The 24,469-nt window shown below is 41.7% G+C and overlaps 1 pseudogene; it reads right to left on the bottom strand.

Moving 5' to 3' along the window:
• Nucleotides 1-1,127: 1,127 nt before the first annotated feature.
• The window catches only part of LOC134565057 (dual adapter for phosphotyrosine and 3-phosphotyrosine and 3-phosphoinositide-like), a 113,865-nt pseudogene continuing 90,523 nt past the window's right edge, over nt 1,128-24,469 (bottom strand).

Raw genomic sequence — 24,469 nt, forward strand, 5'->3', positions numbered from 1 at the left:
CTTGGAATTTCTAAGTTGAAATAAAATGCTATTTATATGTCCAAATGTAGATTTTCTTTCTTCTTCCAATGTCCTTTTGTCTTCATCTTCTGCACTCTTCTCCCAGTAAAGGCAATTATCAAACACCTTCTTCATGAGCAGTACCAAACACAGACTGCAGTGTTGCATAGCAGGAGAGGTTTGCAGATGCTGTCTCAGCACAAATTTGATTGTTATGCAGGGATAGAGGGTCCCCCTCCCCTTTGCTTTCTCCTTGAGGAGGCACAGAATTGCTCAGGGGATCTTGCAGCTGGGTCAAGCTGGTCTTGAGCCTTTCCAGTGTGTCAAACTTTGCTTCCAAACTGTAACATCTATTTTGAGTACAGCATCAACATCATGGGGTTCCATTTCTTGTCTCCGTAGTGAGCCACAATGCTGTTAAATGGTCTGTAAGTGCCAGGAAGCAGCTGCTGTTTCCCATAACCCTGGTTTGTATACACGTGTACTTGCATGTTGCTGCTCACCATTACCTACAGATGCTGTTTGCAACAGATATTCCCTTGTAGCCATCACTGTGGTATAAAGCTAAACCATATAAAAATTTGTTTGACTAAAACTGTTACACATCTGTGACATTAGAAAGGGCCTTGAAATATTACTCTCTGGATTGCAATATAGATACTATTTACAAGATGTAATTCTGTAATTTTTCTTTTGGTTTAAAGCCTAAACAGGTAATAAAGATATTTAATGTTTCCAGAAAAGACCTGTTTTAAATAATAGGTTCAAGGTTACAGAACATGATACTGATGCTTAGTTGTGATGGAGCTTGCAATAAATTATTGAGTGCTCTGAATAACCACAAAAGTTTTGAACAGTGACCGCTTCTGTGATTAGCTGGCAGGTGTTTGAATTAAGTGCATTACAGGCATACACCACATGCATCAAACCCACACTCTGGTTCTGCAACCATCCCCACATGTGACTCGGCAGCCCCAGAGCTGCAGGATCCTGTGTGTGCAGAGCTGGGTAACATCTGTGTGGGGGCACAGACAGCACTGGAGACATGAAGCTGCCATGAGGTAAGCAGTGCCTTCCCCTTGGAGAGAGGCAATTCCTCCCAGTGGAGCAGCAGGGCTGGCACACAGCTAGGAACTGAGGGTGGTGTTGTGCTCCTACAGCTGCTTCCGTATTTGTGACTGGAACAGAAAGACAGTCCATTACTATTTGTCTGCGTGCATGTGGATGGGGGTGAGTACAACCAACCCAGTCCCTGGTATTTTTTAGGAAGTAGTGCTTTCAAGCCTTTACATTGTCTTCTCATCCTGCTATCATGACCCAGGACATGGGGTCTGGGCTGATAATCCATATTGTTTACCAAGCACATATAATGACATCCTTAGAGATGGAAGTAATTTTTTCTTACTAATGAGCATGCCTGTTAAAAGTGCATCCCAAAAACACTGAAGTGGGTTTGCAGGCAGATACATTATGCCCCTGTGCATGGCACTGATAAGGCCACACCTTGACTGCTGTGTCCAGTTCTGGGCCCCTCAGTTCAGGAAGGTGCCCAAGTCCAGAAAAGGGCAGTGGAGGGGAAGGGGCTAGATCATAAGTCCTATGAGGAGCAGCTGATGGAGCTGGGAGTGTTTAGCCTGGGGAAGAGGAGGCTCGGGTGACCTTATCACTCTAACTCCCTGAAAGGAGGGTGTAGCCAGGTGGGGATTGGTCTCTTCCCCCAGGCAACCAGTGACAGGATTAGAGAACATAGCCTCAAGCTGTGCCAGGGGAGGTTTAGATTAGACATCAGGAGGAATTTCTTCACAGAAGGGGTTATTAAACATTGGAATGGGCTGCCCAGGAAGGCACCATCCCTGGAGATGCTTAAGAAAAGACTGGGTGTGGCTGTGGCACTCATTGCCATAGTCTAGTTGACAAGGTTGTGATTGATCAAAGGTTGGACTTGGTGACCTCAGAGGTCCTTTCCAACCTAATTGATTCTGTGATTATGTGAAAACTGCTGTATTCCAATCTAGCTGGCCTGGCAGCCAGAACAAGGACTCCTTGTTGCAGGTGCTGAGAACTGTAGCACTTGGGTGCCACAGTCCAGGGCGGGTTATGATGGCAGTACCAGCTGCTGCTGCCGCCCACGGTGCCGTGTAACAGCACATGTCACCTTACCAGTTTCCACCACAGGATTTTAATCCACTCGTCAGCTTCTATCCCAGTTTTTGCACACAGGTAGTATGTCCGTAGTGGGAACACTAAACTGTAAGCAAACAAAGCTTCCTTAAATTGCTAGAACAACTGGTAATTTGCCCCAAAACTGGTTTGCCCCAGCTGGCCTGTACCAACAGTTGCTTAGACAGAGCAGAGCAGGGAGGCTGTGCTCCCGTTCAGCCACCAGGAGGAAGGTTAACCAAGAATGGGTGACACTCATTTACAGCCCAGGGAGATGCTCCCCAGGTCCATAAGGATAAAAGCTCTACATCTGGGCACAGAAGAGGTCACCATGTGACCTGTCCCAATGTCTGACCCCAAGATCCATGAGTCTAGGTGATGATTAGACATGCTTACAGAATTAGAAATGCCCACTACACATGGGCCCACCTTTTGGCAGGAGTAATTTGCCAAAGTCATGCAGGATTGACAGACTGGCTGATACAAACAGACTTGTGAGTTAGAGGATGAGCAGGGTAACAACCACCAAGGGGCCTTTCAGAAGCATGCATTGTTTACATTTCAAAATTCCCTTTCTATTTTGAACTTCCCAGCAACATGGAGAAAATCCTGCAACCTACCAGAAACAGTTGACTCTTTCCTGGGAATAGTCAAATTGCACAGTTGAACATTGAGTTAAGTCAAGTGCTCGAATTGGTTCCATAGCCTTGAAGAGAAAATGTTTTTAAAATGTGGACACATGAAAACAGAAGATAAGGCTATCTCAGTTCATCTTCAGTGCATCTAGACCTTTACAGGCACCTCCACAGGTTTTTCCAGGCATATTTACAATGGCTGTAACACTATAAACCCAAACTAGCAAGCATAACTTCAGTGGTATCATGATATGAAGTGAGCTTAATATGAAAAACACAGGACAGTTCACATCTGGACAAGCAACAGAGGAGATCTCTACTGCAGGAATGTTTGAGTTACATGGAGGCTGCTGAGGGTTTGGCTGATGCCTTGTAATGTAACTGACACAGCAGCAAATCTGGTACCACTATCAGCTATAGCTTACAGAGACAAAGGCATGGGTATAGGTCTTCTCAGATTAGCCGGATGTTGGAGATTTAATTAATTCCTAAGTGCCTTAAAAGGATGAAGCTGGGTAAGGAGAAGTGTAGAAGCAAAGCCAGAGTAGTGATTGCAGCAGAAGTGATAGGTTTGGCTGCCTGAGAAGTGTGTATGCATGCATGTGTACACAAATACACACACACACACACACTTATGTATAAAAGTTTGTTTGGACAAGCTCAGGTGCAGGAACATGGGCTGTGTATAACAGCAACCCACCTCCCTTAGGAGTTTCATTCTCCCTATGTGTGAGAGCTCTTCCTCCATTTGTTTCAGCCTCACAGTTAAGACCTCAGAAGAGACAGCTGAGTTGCTTTTTGCCCAAACACAAAGCTGTTAGCTGTTTCCATGGTCCTTCACTGGGTGTATGGAGGCATCTGTTGCTTTTTCAACTTCCCTTAATATTTTTGCTGACTCAGTGGCTGTTAGTAATATCCTACATTAGAAGAAAGTCCCTTGTGCTGTGGTGTGATGCTGTCCCAGGCTCAGCTGCAGGCTGCTCACATGTAGGTACCTCCAACCCTACAGCAATAACAGGAGTGCCAGGAGACACTGGAGGGGCTGCCTGGAAGGAGGTCATATTCCTGACATAGACAGGAATTCTTCTTGCTTGGTAAATCACTAATGGAGTGCTGCTCTTTGAAATGCTATCTTGTAAACTTAGTTCAAGTTATCTTGAACTGAAATGAAAACTGATGGAAAGCCCTGCAAAAACATAGCTGTTTAGAAATGGTAATGTTTGGCGAGAGAAGGCAGTTGCATCTGCGCTTGTGTAAAAATCTGTTAGAGGCTTGAAATAGGGCTTGCCAGAGGTGAACAGTTTGTATGGGAATACACAAGACAGAGAGTCAAACAGACTTGATTAGCATAGCTAGTTTGATAACCAAGATGCCATGGCAGGAACAAACAGAACTGTGAAAATTACAGGAGATGGGATTACACCTGCTTACGGGAGAAGATTCAATCAACTTCTGCAAGCAAAGAATTGTTGTAAAATGCATGAGTTTTCTGTGTGATTTTTAACCTGATTATTGTAGTAGAAATTATTAATCTGTTTGAAATAAGCTTTCGGGAAACCTGAGTAAAATCGAATTCTGATCACCGAATCAGTCTTCCCATCTCTCAATCAATCACCAATAAGTTTGGCCATGTTTATGAAGGAGCCTCAAACAGAGGCATTGTAAGGGCAAAGAAACTCCAGAGGTGTTTCTTATCTTTACTCAGATTAAGATAGAAATGGAGCAGCAATTGTAAGGATGCTGCAGGTTAATCTTTGTCAGAAGGAATATTTAAATTAATGGTTTTCCTTGTATCCTGTGAGACCACTTGAAATAAAAGGATGAACTCAAAAAATGCAAAGGATACTACCAGTATTTTTAGAACTATTTTAGCAGCATGCTCTCTGTCAGGTTGTGTCTAAGCTACAAATAAAGGTTGTGTTGTGTTGGTAGCTTAAAATCCACTTAACAAAGCAACACAAAAACGTATTCTAGGCCAGGTTGGGCAGGGCTTGAAGCAACCTGGACTAGTGAAAGGTGTCCCTGTCTGTGATGGAGGGCTTGGAAGAAGACCTTTGAGGTCCCTTCCAATCCGAACTATTCCATGATTCTGTGTAAAAAAAGCCCTGTAAACTCTATCCAGTAGCTAAGACTGGCAGAGCACAGTAAATGTTTTCCAGCTGTAAAACTTACTTTCTCTTGTTGAAGTCATCAGGAAAATTGACTTTACTTGACAGGTTTGACCCCTCTGATAGTTTGGGAAGCTTTAGCTTGGAAAGCTGTGATACAGATGTGAGAAGCCAGAGATACAAGGAGGCTGCAGCTGCCTGTGTAGATGTTTAAAAGGTAGAGTTGGTGTTTGCTACTTACTGTCTGGTCTTTGAAGTACTTAAGTTCATTCCTATGCAGTGTAAACCACCTTATTTTCCAGTTCTGAAAGATCAAGAACAAATGATAACTCTTGGGAGAGTTTAGCCTAAAACTTCTTAGGAAAGAAAAACTTTCAAAGCTGCTGGCTTGCTCTGGTTTACAGTTGTGCTTTATTGTTGCTCAAAATACAAATTGTTCCTCTCTGCAGGGAAATACAGGTGGAGCAATTTCAGCTCCACATTGTCTTTAGCTTCTGTGGGTGATCACAGAGTGGAAGCAACAAGTAAGAGTTTTCCTTACCTTGACTATTTTGCCTTGTTTTATCAAATATCCTTCCTTGGTACCAAGCTGTGAAGTAACAAAGAAAGGGATTAGGGTTAGAGGCTGAGCTCTGCTTTTTCCCACAACCCCCTCTTTGCCTATGTCAGGAAGATGGATCAGTTCTTTGGGAAACTCCCCATAGCCACTTGCCCTCACTTCAATACTCCCCTTGGGTAGATCCAGCTGTCTTAGGGTAAACATGGAGCTGTGCTGGCTCTGAAGGCAGCCCCCTAGACTGTGCCTCCCTCAGGGAGCTTCTGGCCTGCACCTTCTCAGTGAAACAGAGCAAAATAGCTGCAGTTACACTTTATTTAGTGAAGTAGGATGGTTGCCTCGGTACATGTTGTGACCAGAAGCACATGGTGTTTAACTGACAGTGGAATCATCCCCAGAAAATACTCCTCAAATGCAAACAGGGAAAAGTGCTGTTTTACCGAGCTGTTCTCTTCTCTCAACCAGGCCCACACTTGAGAGGAAAAACCTGTTATGTTCAATGTGCTTTTTGAAATATTGAGATTTGAACAGTTTCTCTAGCATCATGAGTGACACTTGGACCTTATGACTTTTTAGATACTGAAACTGTGTAGGGACCTAGCTGTAAGATTGCAGACCTCTGCAAATCAAAATCTTGCCAAGTTACCACTTGTTCTTGAAAAATATTACTTTTTTATTGGTGGTATGTGAAAGTCAAGCTTCTTGGAAGGTTAAAGTGTAACTCAGTGATGAAGGGTTGGTTGTGAGACACGTCAGAAGTGGTTCCTCTAGCAACTTCATTAACCCATATTGACGTAACTCTTCCTCTTTCTCCCCCAAAATACAGTATATAATTAAAATACTTTCCTCTCTGTTCAGAGCAAACTGTTCTGGAGAAACCATGTCTCACTTAGATATGAGTTACAAGGGATTTATAGACTCTTAACTGCTGTTCAAGTGAGTCTCAAATATCAGAATAGGTGACCCAAATGTATATGATTTTTTGTGTGTGTGTATGCATTTTTTTTTATTCATGATAATGTTAATAATGATAAATTATTCTAAAATATAACATAAGAATGAAACTTTTTAATATATTCTTTGTTAGAATAGTCAGACTCACCCAGGTCAGTTGCTGACAATGTTTTTCCAGGGACAGCATTGAAGAGACAATTAAAAAAGCCTTTATTTGCCATGGGACTGTACTGAGCAAGTCTGTATTTATTTTGCCTTGCTTGACAAATACTTCCTGTATTTACAGATCTGTAAAGGGATTCATAACCAGTCTTGCTCCATAGCTCACTCCAGCAGTCATGCTAGATTCAGGCCAGAAGCACCTCTTCCACCAGAACACAACTTACTGAGGGAGCATTCGGGACAAGGTCACTTTCTGTCCTTCCCATCTGCATTGCAGTGTGAACTCGGACAGACTCATAAATGGAAGGTTCTTCTACTTGCTGTGGATAGGGATGCTTCAATACAATTAAAGTTCCTGGAGAGAAAAAGGCAGGAGTAAGTAATCTGACAAGTCCAGCTTAGAAAATAACTTGTAGCTACATCTCTGAGGAGTGGTTAACCTCACCTTTTCCTAAAATTAAAAAGGCAGCTGTAAAAACTGTAAATATATGTATACCTTTTAAAAACCTTTACCCTTGCAAATGCAGGCATGAAATCTCTTGACCATTAAATTCTTTTCCTGCCCAAGAGACTGGCTTGGAGGGTAGGCAGGATGCTAAACTAGATGGGAGGCCATGAGTCATTGGGTTTGCCAACATCCCACTAGCTGGTGCTTAAATCACTTCATCTGTCAGAGCTTTGGCTACAGGCTTCCTAACAGTAAATCCACGTCACCATTGCCTTCAACTGTTTTTACTACAGCTCTTCCCAGATAAACCTTTTCATTATAGCCATTCTTCTTTTTCTCCAAGTAATGTTTATAGCATGTTGTCTTGGTTTGAAAGACAGGTATCTCCTAGGAAGGGGGCAGGACTTCTCTAGAGATGGAGAATTCGAATCTCCTCTTTCTAAATTATTTTAATTTAGAAAATTAAAGGGGCTTTTAGAAAAAGGTATGGGGATAGGAATAACAGTTCTTTACTAGTATATATGACAAAACAACAAACAAACAACAACTACAGCATTAATAATGAGCAGAACTAAGAACTTTGAGGGCTTTCTTTTACAAAAGCCTGGGGCAGTTTGATCTCGGTGCCCCTGCAGGACTCAGAGAGGGTGAGCTGGAATGGTGGAAAGTCCCAGGCTGGTGGATGAGATGAGGAGCTCTGCGCGGGTAGCTGGAATGGCAGGGGGTGTCCCGGCAGGGCTGGGCAGTGCAGGGCTACAGAGTAGCAGGAAAGCCTCAAAGCTCCGAAGAAACAGCGGCGGTGGGGGGAGGGCTGGAGAAAACGAGCTCAGGATTCCTGGGTACATGAGCAGATGACGGTAGATTTCCTAGGACGAGGCAGAGTGATGGCCGTGTGTCGGAGTCCATGTTTCCATGGATCCTCCACAGAGAGTGAAAAGTACAGAGATAGAATTAAAGCCTTTAGAAAAATTAGAATATATAAAAGCTTCAGATACATACAGTAGAAAACTAACCTTGAGCCTTAAGTCTTATATGCCCTAAGTCCTAGTTCAGTGTAGAAGGACACAGCTTCAGGCTTAGTGATAGAGTACAGACATAACAAAAATAGAGTAGGGTACTGTTTATAATTTTTGGTATGAGTTTTATGTACAACAAGGTAGAACCTTATGCTAGTAAGATAGAGTTTTACATTAATAGATATGCTATGTGCGTAGGTTTTGACGCTGATTTTGGTAGTTTTACGAACTTTAGAATTGTACCTAGATTGGTTAGTGTGTAGATAAAAAATATGAATATGCATTTTGCAATTTGGGATAAAAAGCCTCTGTGTCAGTCAGTCAGTCAGTCGGACGGATGGGAGGAATTGGTCGAGTGATCAATCCGATCAATCGATCCAACCTCCACCTCCTGCAGCCTGAGGAAGGAGCTTTGCCAGGGAGCCAGATGGGATTCTAAAGGTAGCCTGGGATCTGGGCCCTGGGGTCCCGTCCCTTCCTCCTGCGAGGGTTCGGGACCCCAGGGATCCCTCCTTGCCCCTGCGATCCAGTCCCTTCCCTTTTCCCCTGCGGCGTTTGCCCCGGGACTCTGTTCGGGGCTGCTGGGGAGTCTGTGAGGGTTTCTGTCTCTGCAATCGGGAACTGCAAGGGTTTGGGACCCCAGGGACCCCTCCTTGTCCCTGCGACCCTGCTTTCGGGAACTCTGCCAGGTTGGGGACCCCTCCATTGCCACTGTGATCCCCGCGGCCAGGACCCCTGTCTGGGATCTGTGATCTTGTGTTCCCTTTCTGTTATTGTGACCCCACGGTTGGAAAATCCTGCTTGGGGTCAGATGGGAGGCTGATTTACCTAGAGGCTGTAATGTCAGATATGTGCTTTGCTTATAGTCTTACTAGTTCTGCTTGTTAGGAATTCTATGCTTTGTTCGCTGTTTCATTAGAGTTGTGTGTGTTAAGATTTCTATGCTTTGGTTATTGTCTTGTTTAGACTTTGTTTGCCTAGGTTTGTAATTGCTTGTATTGTAAAGCCGCTCTTAGAACTCTCGCACCTTCAGATACATGCTTTGTAAATAAACCACTCTATTTAGATACTAAAATGCTGTAAGACCTTTTAGAGACTTTATACCCGTACCCGACCTAGGCAAACTCTTCCTGCAGCGAGGGGCAGCTTGACTGTCTTCCTCAATGCTGAGAGCAAGAGTGAGCTCCTGCTCCCCCCCCCCCCCCCCCCCAGCTCTGTCTTTTTACCTTTCTCAAAACTCGAGTTATCTCTCTTGTGGAAAATAGGGTTATTTAATTCATGTTCTATAAATAATTATAGACTGGAAACTGTAATATATTGTATAAAGGTATGTGTGTCTGCTCAACCCGCACGTTTCACGGACTTCTGTAAAGCACCTCTCCTGATCTCCCTGGTCCAAAAATAGAAGGTGAGAACACGAGGCACTGATGAGACAATGAGTACCGATCAACCTACCCTTGCATACCTGCAGCGAAAATTACCAGGACTTACACCAGTCGAATGCTACGTGCAGAAGAGTCATCACACACTTCTACGGCTCAAAGCAGGGACTTACACTGATCGGATGCTACGTGCAGAGGAATCATCACACACTTCTACAACGGTTAAATTACTCAAAGCAAGGACTAACTCTGGACATTAGCATTTGAATGGACCAGGGGGCTCTTTCAGGGTTTAGTATAAACAATTGCTGGTGCTTAGTGGAAACAATGGGAGAAGTGCTGTCGAGGGGGAAATTAAGGGTATTTAAGTTAAACCTCTAGGTGGGCAAAGGCGTGTACCCAGCTAGAGACTCAGACTGCCAGGGTCCATGTCTCTGGGTCACCCTTGGATTATTTTTTCCCAGGAGAAACTCTGTCAAGTAAGTGTCGCTGTTTGTGGGGGTTTTCTTTATTGCTTAAAATTCTGTAATTTGATTCCAAATTTTGTGATTTGAATTTTTAATAAACCAAATTATTGAATTTGGTAATAAATTGTCCTGGCATTTATAACATCTCTCCTCTGAGGGACACTCCCAGAGACTCAAAAACAATAGGTGTAGCCTTGTGCTGCCATGTCCTTCAACTACTCCCTTTGTTCTGGCTAAGTACTGTCATTAAGGTTTCTTAGCAACTTATGGGAAAAAATTCTGTAAGTGAAAAAGAGGCAAATCTAACCCCCAACACATGTTCTCTGAAAAAAGCTGTATTCTCAATAGTGAATCTATTGTACTTTTCAAAATAGTGAAGAACATCCTTAAATAATAACTACTCCACCATCTAACTCCATTCTTTAAAAATAATGTCACAGCATACCAAATTGTGCTCCATTTGTATTTTACGTTGATATTGCAGCTCTTTAAGAGGAGGGATGCTAGAACTGGTAAAAACTTGGACTTGAAACGTACAGATGTATGAGTAATTTAAAAGTATTTTGTAATGGGAAGGGCTAAAAAGAGAAGTGGAAAAGTTGTAGTTTAAGTAATCAGCTGAAATCTGTTTGCAGGCACAGGGGATGTATGCAAATGTGAGCTATTCAACTTGCTGTAGGTGGAATGTCAACGTTAGTTTATTTCTATCTGGCCTTGCAGAAAAATTATGCTTTACCATTTAAAATAAATTTGCAAACAGCTCCATCACCATTCCAGAGAAACTATTCCCAAGCTGATTCTATGCTCTCCTGCATAAACTCAGGGTATCATCATCTGTACACATGGATAAAAAGCAAATTGCAGAACTGGAATGATTAATATAACATTTTATATAGTATTTGTTTTCTGATAAGTTCTCTGTGGATTTTTTTTTCCTCCACAAAGATAATTGTACAGAATAATCTGGTAATTATACACAAGATCTAGCAAAAGCTGCACTGTAGCAAGATTTTTCTGTCACGCCCGCATCTGCTGATGCTTGGATTGGAGTTGACTCTGATGAGCCCCTATGCCATTTTTGAAAAAAGATGGTTGTGACCCAGGAGAAATTTGACACCTGTATCTGAAGGAATATTGCCTGAGTGTTAATTCTCTCTTCCTCTCTACTGTTTTCCATGGTATGGTAAGGTGGAAGGTTTCTTGATATGATGTTCAATTGGTTTTTTTATTTTTATTCTGTAGCACATCTGACTTAGATGTTTCACACAGCCAGTAGAATCTGATTAGGAAACCTTAAGGTGACAAGTGTTGATCCCATCTATAGAGATCAGATAAAACCAATGTCTTGCTTATTAATGTCTGTAACACATGCAGTGAAGGAGTGAGGAATGAGGAAATACAAGTTTTATGTAATCTGAAATCTTTATAGAGCTAGGGCTGTGGGTGCATGCCTGATTTCCCAGGAAAAATAGCTCACTGGCACAGAGGATACACATAGGAGCTCTGTGTTTTAATCACTCTTGAAAGCAATTTAAAAAGAAAGTGTTTTGAAAGATACAAGTCCCATATTGAGTGTACAACTGCATTTTTCTTGGGGGAAGAAATTGGCAAAGGAGCCCTTGAATTTAATGTTTGTGTTAGCAGAATACTGGTGCATATTTCATGTGTGACATGTTACAGTTATTGCATGTGCCAACTATCACTTAACTGGACCCTTGCATATATAATTAGTACTGCTCTGAGTTACTTGCATACACTTGCCACGGAGGATACAGAAGTTTTTGGCATTAACTTGTACTGACATGTCTTCAACTCTTACACTTGAATCTAGACATAAAACTGACATTATCATGATAATATCTACTTTGTTTCTCCAGGGATTCTAGTCTGATTGTGTTCCACTCACACGTAGGAATCAAGTTTAATATTTTGACCCTTAATTCAGGCAGCACAGTGGTTGTTAAAGAAACTTGTGCTTTTCTCTCTCCTCTTAAAAGCAAGAAAAATCATTGTGGAGGTAGATGGCATCAGCATGGTGATGCACTGCAGGCAGAACAGGAGAGCTAGTTAAAAACATGTTCCCTACAGGAAAGAAGAGCATAACACTGTAGATTCCTTCCTTGGACAAAGAATAGTGAGATGAAACATTTTCAAGTCGGTTTTCCATTTATTCTTATTAGGGGATTTCAGCTTCATAGATGCATATTTATTTCCTCACTAACACCGTGCTTTGATTTTGCCATTTTTAAGAATGTTCTAATCCTCCCAGTATTTTGAAATGATTCCTCCTCTGAGAAACTGAAAGGAGCTCATAGCCCTGGTTAGCAAAAGCCCAGTAAGCTTATATGTGGTTTATCTTCAAAGAACTTGAAAGATTTTTTTTGAAGTGGAATTTTTTAAGATACAAATACAAATGTGAATTTATGAAGATGAACACTTTAGCAGAAGATCTATTTGCTAACACATCAGAAGCTCCTTTTAGTTAGATCTTTGTGAAGCATGGCTACAAATGTGTTCATACACACAACATGGCTCTCCTTACCTGTTTCACTTCCAATTAAAGGCTGGTTTGCAAAATGCATGACCAATTCCTTTAAGCTAGAAAATTCATTAAATCCAAATTTTAATGAAGTTCCTGTATATTCAACATGGAAGTGTTTCACAGAATCTTTTCCCCTAAAATAAAAGAGGAAAATTTGTCAAGACATAAATGCCAAAGGCATTTGGCACATACAATCCTTAAATAGCAGCTTTCACTACAGGGAATCTGACCCAGATCACAGGCTGACAATCACTGTCCTAGTGTAATACTACTGCCATAACTGTCCCTCACTAACACTCAACACATGTGAAAATCAGATTTTAATTGCTGATTTACAGATATGAGATGATGAAAGCCTAGAAAGGCCAAGTTGGTTAATTTAACTCTTGCATCAGCAAAAAGACTCACAAAAGAGATTTCAAGCCTTCTGGCTAAATAGGATGAAACCCCTTCACTTACTGGACTTTAGTCTTGATGGTGTACTCAGTATGTGTCTTGCTTTTCAAGTAGCATCCCAATCTCATTGAAAATGTCTTCTGTTTCCCTTTGAAAAAAAAAAGGCTGTCTCCGTTTTGCACCCAAACAGGGGTTTAATAACCTAGTTTTAAATACCTAGGGCTTTAGGATTTGTTTGCTTTGCCTCTGTATTTGGACGATTGGTTCCCCTAGGATGGGCACTGACAAACATGAACCAGGGTCCTTGTTCTGTAAGGGAAGTAACAGCTTTGGTTTATGAAACCTGATGGCATTTAGAGAAGTGTGCAAGGACTCACTGCCTGGGTAGGCAATTATTTTGACTTCAAAAGACAGTAAAGCACTTGTTGCAAGTATTTCTACAATTAAAAAGTTACTTTTGTTAATGTTACTAGCACCCAAAATAGTTGAGTAAATTTTGTCTGAGGAAAAACTTATATAGCAAATATACTGGAAAAATGTGAAGAAAATTAATCATAGGATCACTTTCATTGTTTATTGCCACTTCCAAAGAAGATTATTATTTCTAACAGGTATTTAAATATTTATCTTTGAACACTATTTATGATACTGTAGAAGACACCTCTATGGGCCCCCCACGTTTTGTGCTACAGTCAGCTGGGGCACAACAAGCCAAGTGCAAATGCTCCACACCAGGGAAGAGCTGCTGTGACTCTGCTGCAATTACAGGGTTTTCCATATTTTTCTTTAATTTCACAAGACAATGTTGCAAGGAGAGCAAATTCTACTCTGCTTCCTACTTCCTTCTCAACCTGGCTAATGTAGCTGGGGGAGGGGATTTCAGGCAATATGTGATCTCTCTTCCTACAGCTGTCAATAAAAACCTCAAGGGATAGCTAAGCATTTTTTACTTGAAAAACCCCAAACTATAATAATGACCATAGTTCCTTGTGAGGCTGAGGCAGAAAATAAAGTAAAAGCTACAGAAGATATTTTAGAACAGAAGGAAAATGACAGCTAGAATTGCTGAAGTTATCCTTTCTACAGAAATGTATCAGAACAAAATTGAATTACTTATTCTAAAATTAAGTTTTAATGTTAGTCAAAAAACCTGAAAGAAAATGTTAAATTAACCAGTAGAAAAATTGTAAAATATTTAAAAATTAAAATCAGTATTCAAAGGAGATGTACCAGCAGAAACAACAGAAACTAACAGCACAGAATAAAAGATCAAACTTCAGACTGGGCTATTCAGTTCATATGGTAATGCAGTAAGTAATTCTCGCTAAATGAAGAGCTGAACAAGAGATTGGAATGGGCCCAAAACAGACTTTTGTAGGTCTTCTAAGGCTAGAATCTATTAAAGCAGCAAATCTGTTTTCATTAACTAACATGTCTGTTTCCTGTTAAAAGAACTATTTAAATTTATTACGATAAGTTGTTTCCTGAATGCCCTTTAAAACTACCTTCAAAATACACATATATATTTTTTTAAATTGTCTGAGGTAGTTATCTCAAATAATGCTTAACATTTTAAAGTACAAAAATACAATGAATCATTTTAAATTACTATTTTTAAGGAAAGCTATTACTTCTAAATGCCACTATTCTTTTTGGCAACACTTGCACTCAGTTCAGTGATTGCTACTCTGAATACTCGTTTTGTAACATCACCTTCAGATCTGTTTGGCACCCTTTGTATAAATGGCTGCCTATAGTGGTAATAATTTCAACAGTGTGTGAATAGGCACACTTGCTCCTGGATCTTCTGTCAGAAATGGGTGAAACACCTCATCCTTGCCTTTCCTGGGGAACAGGGTATGTGCAGATTGGACTTTCCTCAGTTCCCAAGCAACTACTTTTCCGAATTGTAACAAATCCTGGTACTGAATATGCAGAAAGCCACAATCTCAAGGGTGTATGCTGTGCTCCTGTCAGGGGTGTAAATAACCAGCAGCATGTCTTGGGTTATGTAACCAAAAAAAAAAAAAAGTGTATTCTATTTCATCAGTTGAAACCAGTTGGGGAGATGTTTGGGGTTTTTTCCTTTATCTCTTGTAACTCCAGAGGGGAGGGGGGCAGATGCCCTCTGATAATAGGCCAGCTGTTAAAACCAGGTGGGGCAGTGTTTCTTGTCTCTTCCACCACTGCTGTCCACCCTCAGAGGGGAATATCTTCTGTTAATGGGCCATTAAGGCTCACCAATGACATGACACATTACATCATCCCATTGTGAGATGCTCTACCTAGTGGGAGGAGCCAGCCGTTCCTACCCAGATAAAAACTGGGCTGTAAGAACACCAAGCATCCACTTTTCCACTGGATTCTCAGAGGAAGACCGGACTCATCTCACCGCCACTACAGGATCATCTCTACTCCAACAGAACCACATCTGTCACTCCAGGAGGACTTATTTAGACTGCTTCCAACACCCTGGCCGACAGGGTGTCAGGTCGTATTCCTGATTCCGTCAGGGTTTTCTAGGACTTTTGTTTGTTTGCTTGCTTGTGTGTTTTTTTGTGGTTTTTTTTTTTTTTTTGTATTACTGCATTTGCATTTTTTAATATTCCTAGTAAAGAACTGTTACTCCTATTCCCATATTTTTGCCTGAAAGCTCCTAATTGCAAAACTGTAATAATTTGGAGGGAGGGTTTTTACATTCTCCATTCCAAGGGAAACTCCAGTTTTCCCTGACAGATACCTGTCTTTCCAAACCAAGACACAGCAGTACACAGATCAAAGTGACTTTGAAAAGTTACTGTGATTCAGCTGAGTTGTGGCCACGAATTGTTCAGAGGCTCCGTTTGCAGCAGGAAAGAGCTTGCACACACCAGCTTAAATTTTTGCTCTAGAGGCTGCTTGTATCACACAGTTGCAAAGGCTACCAATGTTTTTAGGGCTGATTACCTCCACCCAGCTGACATGCAGGGACTACCTTGTGTGTCTAATGCATGTGTCCTTAGGTTGCCTCGCTGAAATGTTGCAGTTTCTCTCCTTCTGGGAGACTGTTTAAATGTGATTCAGCAGTGAAGTAACCAGGCCGGGCTACCTCTGCCCTGTATTGGTTGTATCCTGAACAGTTGTCCTACGTTGCTGTAATTGACTTTGATCACTCACAAGATGCTATTCAATTTAGTCACGCAGACCTGGCTAAGGCTGAACCTTAGCACAGAATGGAGGAGTAAAACCAGCCAGTCAAACATTTCAGAGATGATGGTTCCCATACAGGGATTCAGAAACTAGTAAGGTTAGCACCTGTTAAATGTTTGCTGCTGTCCTCATCATAAAACATTTCTACTCCCACCAGCTGTTTCTGAAGCTCTTTTAACTGACATGCATACTTTTATTGCGGAGGCTGAAAATTTACAGCCATTCTATAGAATTATGCTTCATACCAATAAGATTAATTCATATTTTGGAGAAATGAGAGCAGTTGTCAAATCCAATCCAGTTCTTTTGCTCTAGCAAAATGTCATTCAGTGGGATTATACCAATAGGAATATATTTCAAAATAGTTTATGCCCTAGGAAAAAAAAGAAAACCTGTAAGGCATGGGACATTCAAACATGGAAGTAAGTGCAGCATTAGATTAGTTCACTCTGTCCATAGCCTACCTTACAGAGAGGGAGTACAAATCTTCCCTTTCATTACTCTTCCTCAAAAGATAGCTCCCATCCTGCCCATTGGAGAGCAGCAGTGCTTCTGCTGCGTGTCAGGTGAGATTGCCATGGTACCACCTGGGGAGGCACAAGGGGTTAAAGCATCCTTCACTCAACTGGCTGCGGCTGCTTTTTGGAGCAGGGTTAGAAAAAGCAGTGTTAGTTGCAGTCCTTCCTCTACAAGTTTGATTTACCACCCTTCTCACAGGCACTCAGAGTTTACACAGATCTGTGCCCCTTGCAGTGGCCTCCTTTTGACACGGTCAAAAGACTATTTTCTGGTAACACAAAGTTGTGTACAAACAGCTGTTTTGCTGGATCTAAAAACCCTGCAAATTCTACTTGCGTGAGCAACAAATTAGCCAGGTCTATGCTGATAAGGTGAAAGTAGTTTTGGGGGTGTATACAGAATCCTTTGTCTATTTTCAGAAGCTGTACTTCCTGACATATGTATATTCTTTGGTACACTTCCTCTTCTGGGCAAACAGGCAGCACTTAAACTCTTGGTAAACTCTGTATTTCCCTCAATGTGTCTTCACTGCCAAGATCTGCAGTTAAACATGCTTGCCTAAGCTTAGAATTAAAGGGACCAAAATTAACTGACAGAATTTCAGTGAAAATTAAGATATCTGGCTATTGTTGCCTCTTGGTCCAGTGTGATCTGAGCAACAAAGGAAAACATCTAAATACTGTTTCAATTTATCTTCAGTGAAAATTAACTTCATTTTTACATGAAAAGTTTTGCAAGGACTTCACAGGAAAAAAATCCTGCAAAGAAGTCCAGGAAGCATAGTTTATGGGTTTGCTTCCATTCAGAATGTTCCACAATGGAAACACCAAATTTTTTATAAGAGATAAGAATCTCACTGGAAATTAACCTGAAACTGAACACAAAAAAAGCTGGAGCTATAAAAGGTTGGAGCTGCACTCCTGCAAGGCACACGATGATAACCATAGCCATGCACACACACAAAGCTCTGGGATACTACACCCAAGGCTCTGCTGGGAACAAGCTTCCCTTGTCTGTGTGTGGAGTGGTGCCAGGTTGCCTTTCCCTTCCCTTAAAAAATGCCTGTAGCATTAGGATCAAAGCCTGTCACTGCTTCAGCCAAAGAAATACAGTTTCACTGAAAGCAGAAGTGCCATCACAGCACTTTCCAGAACTTGTATCGTGGCAGTCTTCAAAATGAAACCAGGTGTAATTGTATCCTCTTTCTCCTTAGCTGTTCATCCCAAGTTTCCACCAAACTTGGCATCTCACACAAAGCCTTAACTCTGAATTTGGACGGCTGCCTATTTGAAAGGCCAGCTGGCTGATAAATTACTTTATGAGAGTCTCCAGACTGTTAACCCAGAGGAAGAGAAGATCCATGTGAAACTCAGTACAGGCAGGGTATTGCTGCTTTGGCTCTAGAATGTGGTCCATTTACACAGTAGAATAAAATAATGAATATTTAAAGATTGAAGTGTCATCCTCTGGAACATCTGTTAGCCAAAATCTGCTTTGGGATTAACTGTAAGTTAAGTTCCAAGTAACAGGCAAAGGTCAGAGCTGTCCTGATGCAGGGAGGATCATATCAGCATGGCCAGACCTGCAGGTGAGAGTGCAGCACTGTGTTTTGGGTAGGATTTCGTAACGCTATTTGGCTCACTTCTGTGTAAAAGAAGCAGATGTTGAGAAAATCTGTGAGTGGTCATTGTCATGAAGGAGGCAAATTTAGTTTGAAGTTGCTCATAACTGTGTCGTTACCTTATTTCCAAAAAAAAACCCTTTTACTAAATTTTGAAAGAGAAGTCACTTGAGTTTAAAAAATGCTGTGTTTAAATCCGCTCTTTACACATAAAAGGCCAGTGACTAATGAAATGTTACTACTATGCAAAAAACCACAAATCAACCAGAAACCAATACCAAAACCCTTAATTGGGAAAATAATGTTGTTTGAAAGTGCACTTTTAAAACAAGACTGCACCAGTTTCTTGCCTAAATATGCTGTCTTGGACAAATATCCCTCAAACGTTATTCTTCCTCTTGCTCATCTCAAAAAATAGAAGTGGATGGGAGACAGTAATGCAGATCTTGGTGTCAAAGGGACTGTTACACATAGTTTTGGGTTTTTTCTCTTCCTGACTATGACAGATGTTCTTTCGATGTTCCACTGTAAAAATGGTCATACAAACTTTGTTCCAATTACATAAACATAGGTAAAATATTAAAATACTGTAGAAAAATTAGAATGTGCACCACAGACCACCAGGAAGGTAAACAAATACACATCTATGCAGTCTGCCCTCACAATCAAGCCTGAGCTGACAGTACAATTAGAAATCACCAGGGTTTAAAATAAAAATATTTTAAAATATTTATTTAAAAATAAACCCAAACAGTCCTGTGATTAAACACTACTAGGTATACTTCAGGTAAATTTAAGTATTTTCACAGGGAGAATCCTTCTATTTATCTGTCTCAGAAAAAAACCCCAACTTTTAAGCAGTCCTTTGAAACTAGCAGGCAAATCAAGATGGGAGTTATGGCTAACTTGGCAAAATTGTAAAAGATAGTCCACCTTCAGATGAAGTTTTGGTTGTCTTCTGAGTTACACCTGGGGCAGGAAACTGTTGATACAAAACACAATACCTTCATGCTGTCTTAAAATGAGACATTAAGTGTAGGAGAGTTGGGATGGCGACAAGAGATCTCTGGAGTCTGGGCAGCTCTTGAAACAAGTGGTTTATTTCATAAGGTTCTGAGTACAAGAGCTCTGCTTAAAGCTGCCAGCCACAGCTAGAAGCATGCCCGAGAGAGAGAGCAAGAGGCCTAAGTTCCTGTTACAATACATTATATCTCTTTCTGTCCTGAATATGCTAATTTACAATCATCCAACCAGCACAAGATACAAATCCTATAGAATCTACATACAGCCTACAAGAATTACTACATTACCATATCTCGTGGTTGCGGGGGGGAGGTGAATTTTTCCAGGGGGATGTGGGCAGGCCAATCAGTGATCAGCTTTTCTGCTGGCACTTGGATTGGTCACTTGGAGGTTTAGACACGCCTCTGAGGACACAAAGAGTTAAAAGCAGGACTCCAGGGGGGTTCGGCCTCTTTTTGGATCCGGGCTTCAGCGGGGCAGCACCTCCCCTGCCTGGCTTTCAAGGCTGGGTGGGGGAGGGGAACCACATGGCCGAGCTAGAAGAGAACCATGCAGCCGAGCTGAGGTGAGCTGGAGCCCCAGGGGGAAGAGAGTAAACAAGCTTTGAGCTGAGCTGGCCCCATCCAGGATGGAGGGGTGGAAAACTGTGGAAGTGCTTTCCGTGCGTGCTCACCCTCCCCCCCCCCACACTCCGGGAGAAGATGCCCAGCCACGTGGGAGTTGCCCAGCCTGGGAGTGCCTGAGCCTGCAGCCCTGCCGAGAGCTAAAAACTCTTAACCCTTTTCTTGGCAGAAAGAAACTTTTCTTAGACATTGATTCTCATGACTGGTAGTTTCAGAAGAGCGAGAGAAACAGCCTGAGACCGAGATGATAAAGGAAGATGAAAAAACCCAGATGGGCAGAGATTGAAGAGGAGTGGCTTTTGAGCTGGACTTTTCTTGCATAATGTCAGCCATGGACTGAACTTAAGTCTCTTTTGAACATAAACTGCATTTTAGGTGGATACAGCTGCCCCTGCTTTTGCTACAGTGACTGGCACTTTAAGAGTGGAGCGAGCAGAGGAGAGAGGGGGAGGGTGTGGTGGCGCCCTCTGCCCTCAGGGGAGACCTGCTCTTGGAACCCTCAGCCCCAGGGGAAAAAGGGGGAGAGCTCGGCATGCAAGCATCCTTAAAAGAGCCCTATATGCAGCTTCAGCCTATGGACAGCGGTGAGAGCGCTGGACATAGGAAAAAGAGAGTGTCACCCTGGCAGACTTCTCTGGGTGGTGCCACGGGTGACATGGAAACACATAAGGGATGGACCCGTGTTTTCTGAGGAGCAGTCTGTGGTGCGAGAGAGACTCCTCTCTCCCTTGCTGAGTTGAAGATTAGGTTTTTTTTGAGTGGTGATTGATTTAAAACCCAAAGGTTTAGTCTGTGAAGAGTAATGTGTGGGGGGTAGAAACTGGGGGAAGAGATGTTCTGAGAGGTTTTTATTTCTGTCTCTGTGTGTGTTTAAGAGTTTTCTATTTCTGTTCTTATGTAATGTAATAAAGTTTTGGGGTTTTTTTTGTTTCAAGATTTAAGCCTGCTCTGCTCTGTTCCTGATCACATCCCACAGTAGTTGTTAGGGAAAAAACATATATTTATGGGTGCATTAACATCTGGCCAGTGTTAACCCATGACACCATATCGTGTTACATTTTAAACCATAAAAGCTACTTTCTAGACCCCTTTTCTCTTCCCTGCCACATTGGCAGGGTCTCCCCAACCTCTGGACCCTTGGCATCCCTTTATTTGCTAAGGGTATTGTTCAGTCAAGAGGGATTCTCCTTCAGCTAAACCATTGTTTTCCGGTTGTTCAGTGTTATAAATGAGGAATGGTTAATTCATGTTCTTATGATAAATTAGAAATTTATAAAGTTGTATAAAGTGATATCAGGTAGAAGTTTATGTTTTAAGAGATTTTGCAGCAGACGGTGAAACTGACAGCCCTGAGACAGCTGGCGCCTCCATTCAGAAAAGAACAAAGGGGTTTTCCAGGAAAGCTTGCAGCTGCCCAAGCACCAGGGAGGGGACCCCCGGAGATAAGATGGCACCAACAACTCACACCTTGGGTGCCACCTTCACAGACCATCAAGTCACATCCTCAATATCTCGACCACTCATCAACTATAAGGACCTATTGAAATTGGACATTAACATTTGAACTGGGAAAAAGAACTCTTTTTTGCTTGGTCGAGGAAACTCCCGAATTTGTATAGTTGGTGGGGAAACAATGGGAAATATGGGGAAATATTGCCGGGGGCGGAATAAAGTGTATAAAAACCAAGCCCCGAACTGGGCTAATTTGTGAACCGTGGGGGGAGATAGCAGGCTGCTAGACCCTGTATCTCACGGTTCACCCTTGACATTTCCTGGGAAAGCTCTTTCAAGTTTCTCTGCTGTCGGTGGGTTATCGAAATTCTGTGATTTGATTTGTTATTAATAAACCAAATTATTATTAAAAATTGGAATATCTGCTGATTGGCATTTATAACATTCAGTAACTAACGGCTTGGCATCTTACATTGCAAAGCTCACCTTCATTTCTACTTTGCTTATAGGTTTCATATTCTCAATATCTTTTGCCAAGCAATCATATTTATAAGGCTTTCCTGTTTCATCTTTCCCAACATTAAGGAAATTAAAATGCTTTACAAACACCCATCTCTTTGAAGCCCCTAGAAAGTCCTTCCTAAAGCTGAATTGTCTTAAATCTTTGGTTTTGAACACGGTGGATAATGTTGGATAATTGGGATGTTTCTGAAGGTTCTTCCAAAAGTCATCTTTATGGAGTCTTGTATTCACTACAAAACAAGTCCAGAAATATACTCTGTACTTTGACACCTTCCAGACTGAAAATCATCAGTAGTATAAAAATTGCTGAGGTTCTTGATTGAGATTTCTCTGAGAAACACAAGAAGAAAGATAGATGAAATTCCTTCCTTGCTTCAAAGCCACTTCTTCTGGCTGCCCTTGGCCTTGTACACCCTCCTGGTATGTATACATACTTCTGGGACGTTTCTCTGTTCTAATTATTTCATTTCTTCTATTAAAAAAAAAGTGTGGTCAGCTTTTTAGGGTTCCTTTTCTACAATTTGACTAGCAATCTCAGGCTCAGAGTTTATAGCTGCTGTCATTTATCTATTCTTGTTACTCTAACTTCATCCTGAACGGCATTAAATCTCTTTAACCCATCCATGTAAGCATTTTTGTGTTGTCAGTGTGTGTTGTTGAATGACCATGCCATCCTTCCTGCTCTTTGGAATGGCCAGTGAAAGCATGTCTTAGGATGGGCAAGCACAGCCAGCAAGATCACTTTTGCTACCCTTTGAAAAAGAAAGCATTTTCAGATATCAGCCTATTCTTTAGGTCACACTGCATTGGTGACAGCCTAGAGGAAGGACTTTACTGACAGCTTTTACAGGAAGAAGGAAATGAGATGCCCAGTGCCCCAGAACAGTCAAACTCATCAGAGTGCACGGCCTTGCCCTGAAGATCTGCCCCTCCAGTCACCAGTGGGGTTTCCCCATGGAATAAGCTGGTGGCTGCTGCAGCACAAGCCATATCTCTGCTGGCCAGCTGTGCCCCTGCAGCTGTGCTAATCATCACAACTCCAGAACAGGATGCACTCACGTTAAAATCTCTTGTTAAGAAGATCTCTGTGTAGTTAATGCAGCAACTGGAGCTACCTACACGATGGTGAAGATCAGGAATATGTTACAGTAAAGTCTGGGGTGGGAAACTCAATGTTTGGGTTAGAACATCATCCTCAAAATGTTCATTCGTTCTTTAACAACCCAAGCTGTTCTGATGAAAAATGTTAATGAAACTTCATTTCTGTGTTCCCTGTGGATGAGAGCCCTTAGGTATGGCATCTATCATTTCTGATAATGCTGTTTTCAAAGAAATAATTTGGATATTTTGCAAAAAAAATCTGCCTGTGTAAACAGGGGCTGCTGAATAAACTTGTAGCTGGCATCAGGTGTATTAACTTTTTAACAATAACAGAATAGACACGGAACACAAACACTCATCCATGAAAGGCTGAATGCTGAGTGACTTGCATAATTCTCTTCTGAGCCATTTTTATGTGCAAACTGTGTAACATCCAGTAGAAACACTTGCTTTCCTTCCTCATAAAAATAAAAGCTACTAGCACCAGAAGAGAGCACAGCTGGATGTTCCGGCTGCTATTTGGTGTGTTTGGAGTGATAACTGTGATAGGCCCAACTACCACATAAATGCAGTAGGCAGAGGTCACAGTTTTTGTGTCTTTAGCAGATGTTTTCAGATAGGTGTGGCCGGAATAGAATTAGAAACTGTGTGCGTTTGGCTTGCCTTTGTGAAAAAGGCAATTCAAAGTTTGGTCTGTGAAGCAAGGAGATTCTTGATGTTTAGCTGGGTGAACTATGCTCTCTTCCCAGCAGCAGGGACAATAGTGCTGGTGCTCTGTGGTGGGTGGAAAGCACTTTGGCTCTCTGAGCTGCAGGAGCCAAGCAGAAACACAGCAAGTCTAATTCATCTCTTGTCTACCTCTGAAAGGTAACAATGACCCATATTACTGGCGAGATGAGCCACATGTGCTCCCAGTAGGACTTCAATATTACTCAAAGCAGTTATTTACCCTCAGTTGGTTGATTGGATTTTTTGTTGTTTGTTTTTGGGTTCTTTTTGTGGTGGTAGATGTTTGCAAGTTTTGTGTTTTGTTTTTTAATTAAATATATCTTCTACCACAAGAAGTTGAATTTGCTTACACTTTGAAGCTATATTCTAGCCTCAAAGATGTATTCCCACTCTTAGGTTAAAGCAGAAGTACAGCTCGATGGAGTGCATGGGAAAGCACTAACTTATCTCCTCTGGCTAGATGCAGTGCTCTTCACATGCCTGTACTCCAAAAATTACGGTAAAACTCACTCACTAGTTCTCTATTTTTGGCCTTCTGTATTTCAGCAACTTCCAGTTCTTATCTGTCAAATTTAGTAGTTTGGGATTTTTTTTTTTTCCTTATATAACACCCTAGAAGCATTGCCCATCATCTGAAAATTGCAAAAAGATTCTCTGTACCTCACATCACTAAAAGTGAAGGTTTGGCCATGTTTGTAATGGTGCATGTTGGGAAGGATGAAGTAGAAAGACCTTGCAAATATGGTGGTTTAGATTCTGGGAGTATGAGTTCAACAAGCGAGATAGAAATGAAAGCATGCTTTGGGATTTAGGGTGTAGAGTACAGAGCCATCAGCTTGTGAACAACAATGTGCTAAGCTGAGG

Source organism: Prinia subflava (genome assembly GCF_021018805.1).
Source record: "Prinia subflava isolate CZ2003 ecotype Zambia chromosome W unlocalized genomic scaffold, Cam_Psub_1.2 scaffold_32_NEW, whole genome shotgun sequence".
Classification (NCBI taxonomy): Eukaryota; Metazoa; Chordata; class Aves; order Passeriformes; family Cisticolidae; genus Prinia; species Prinia subflava.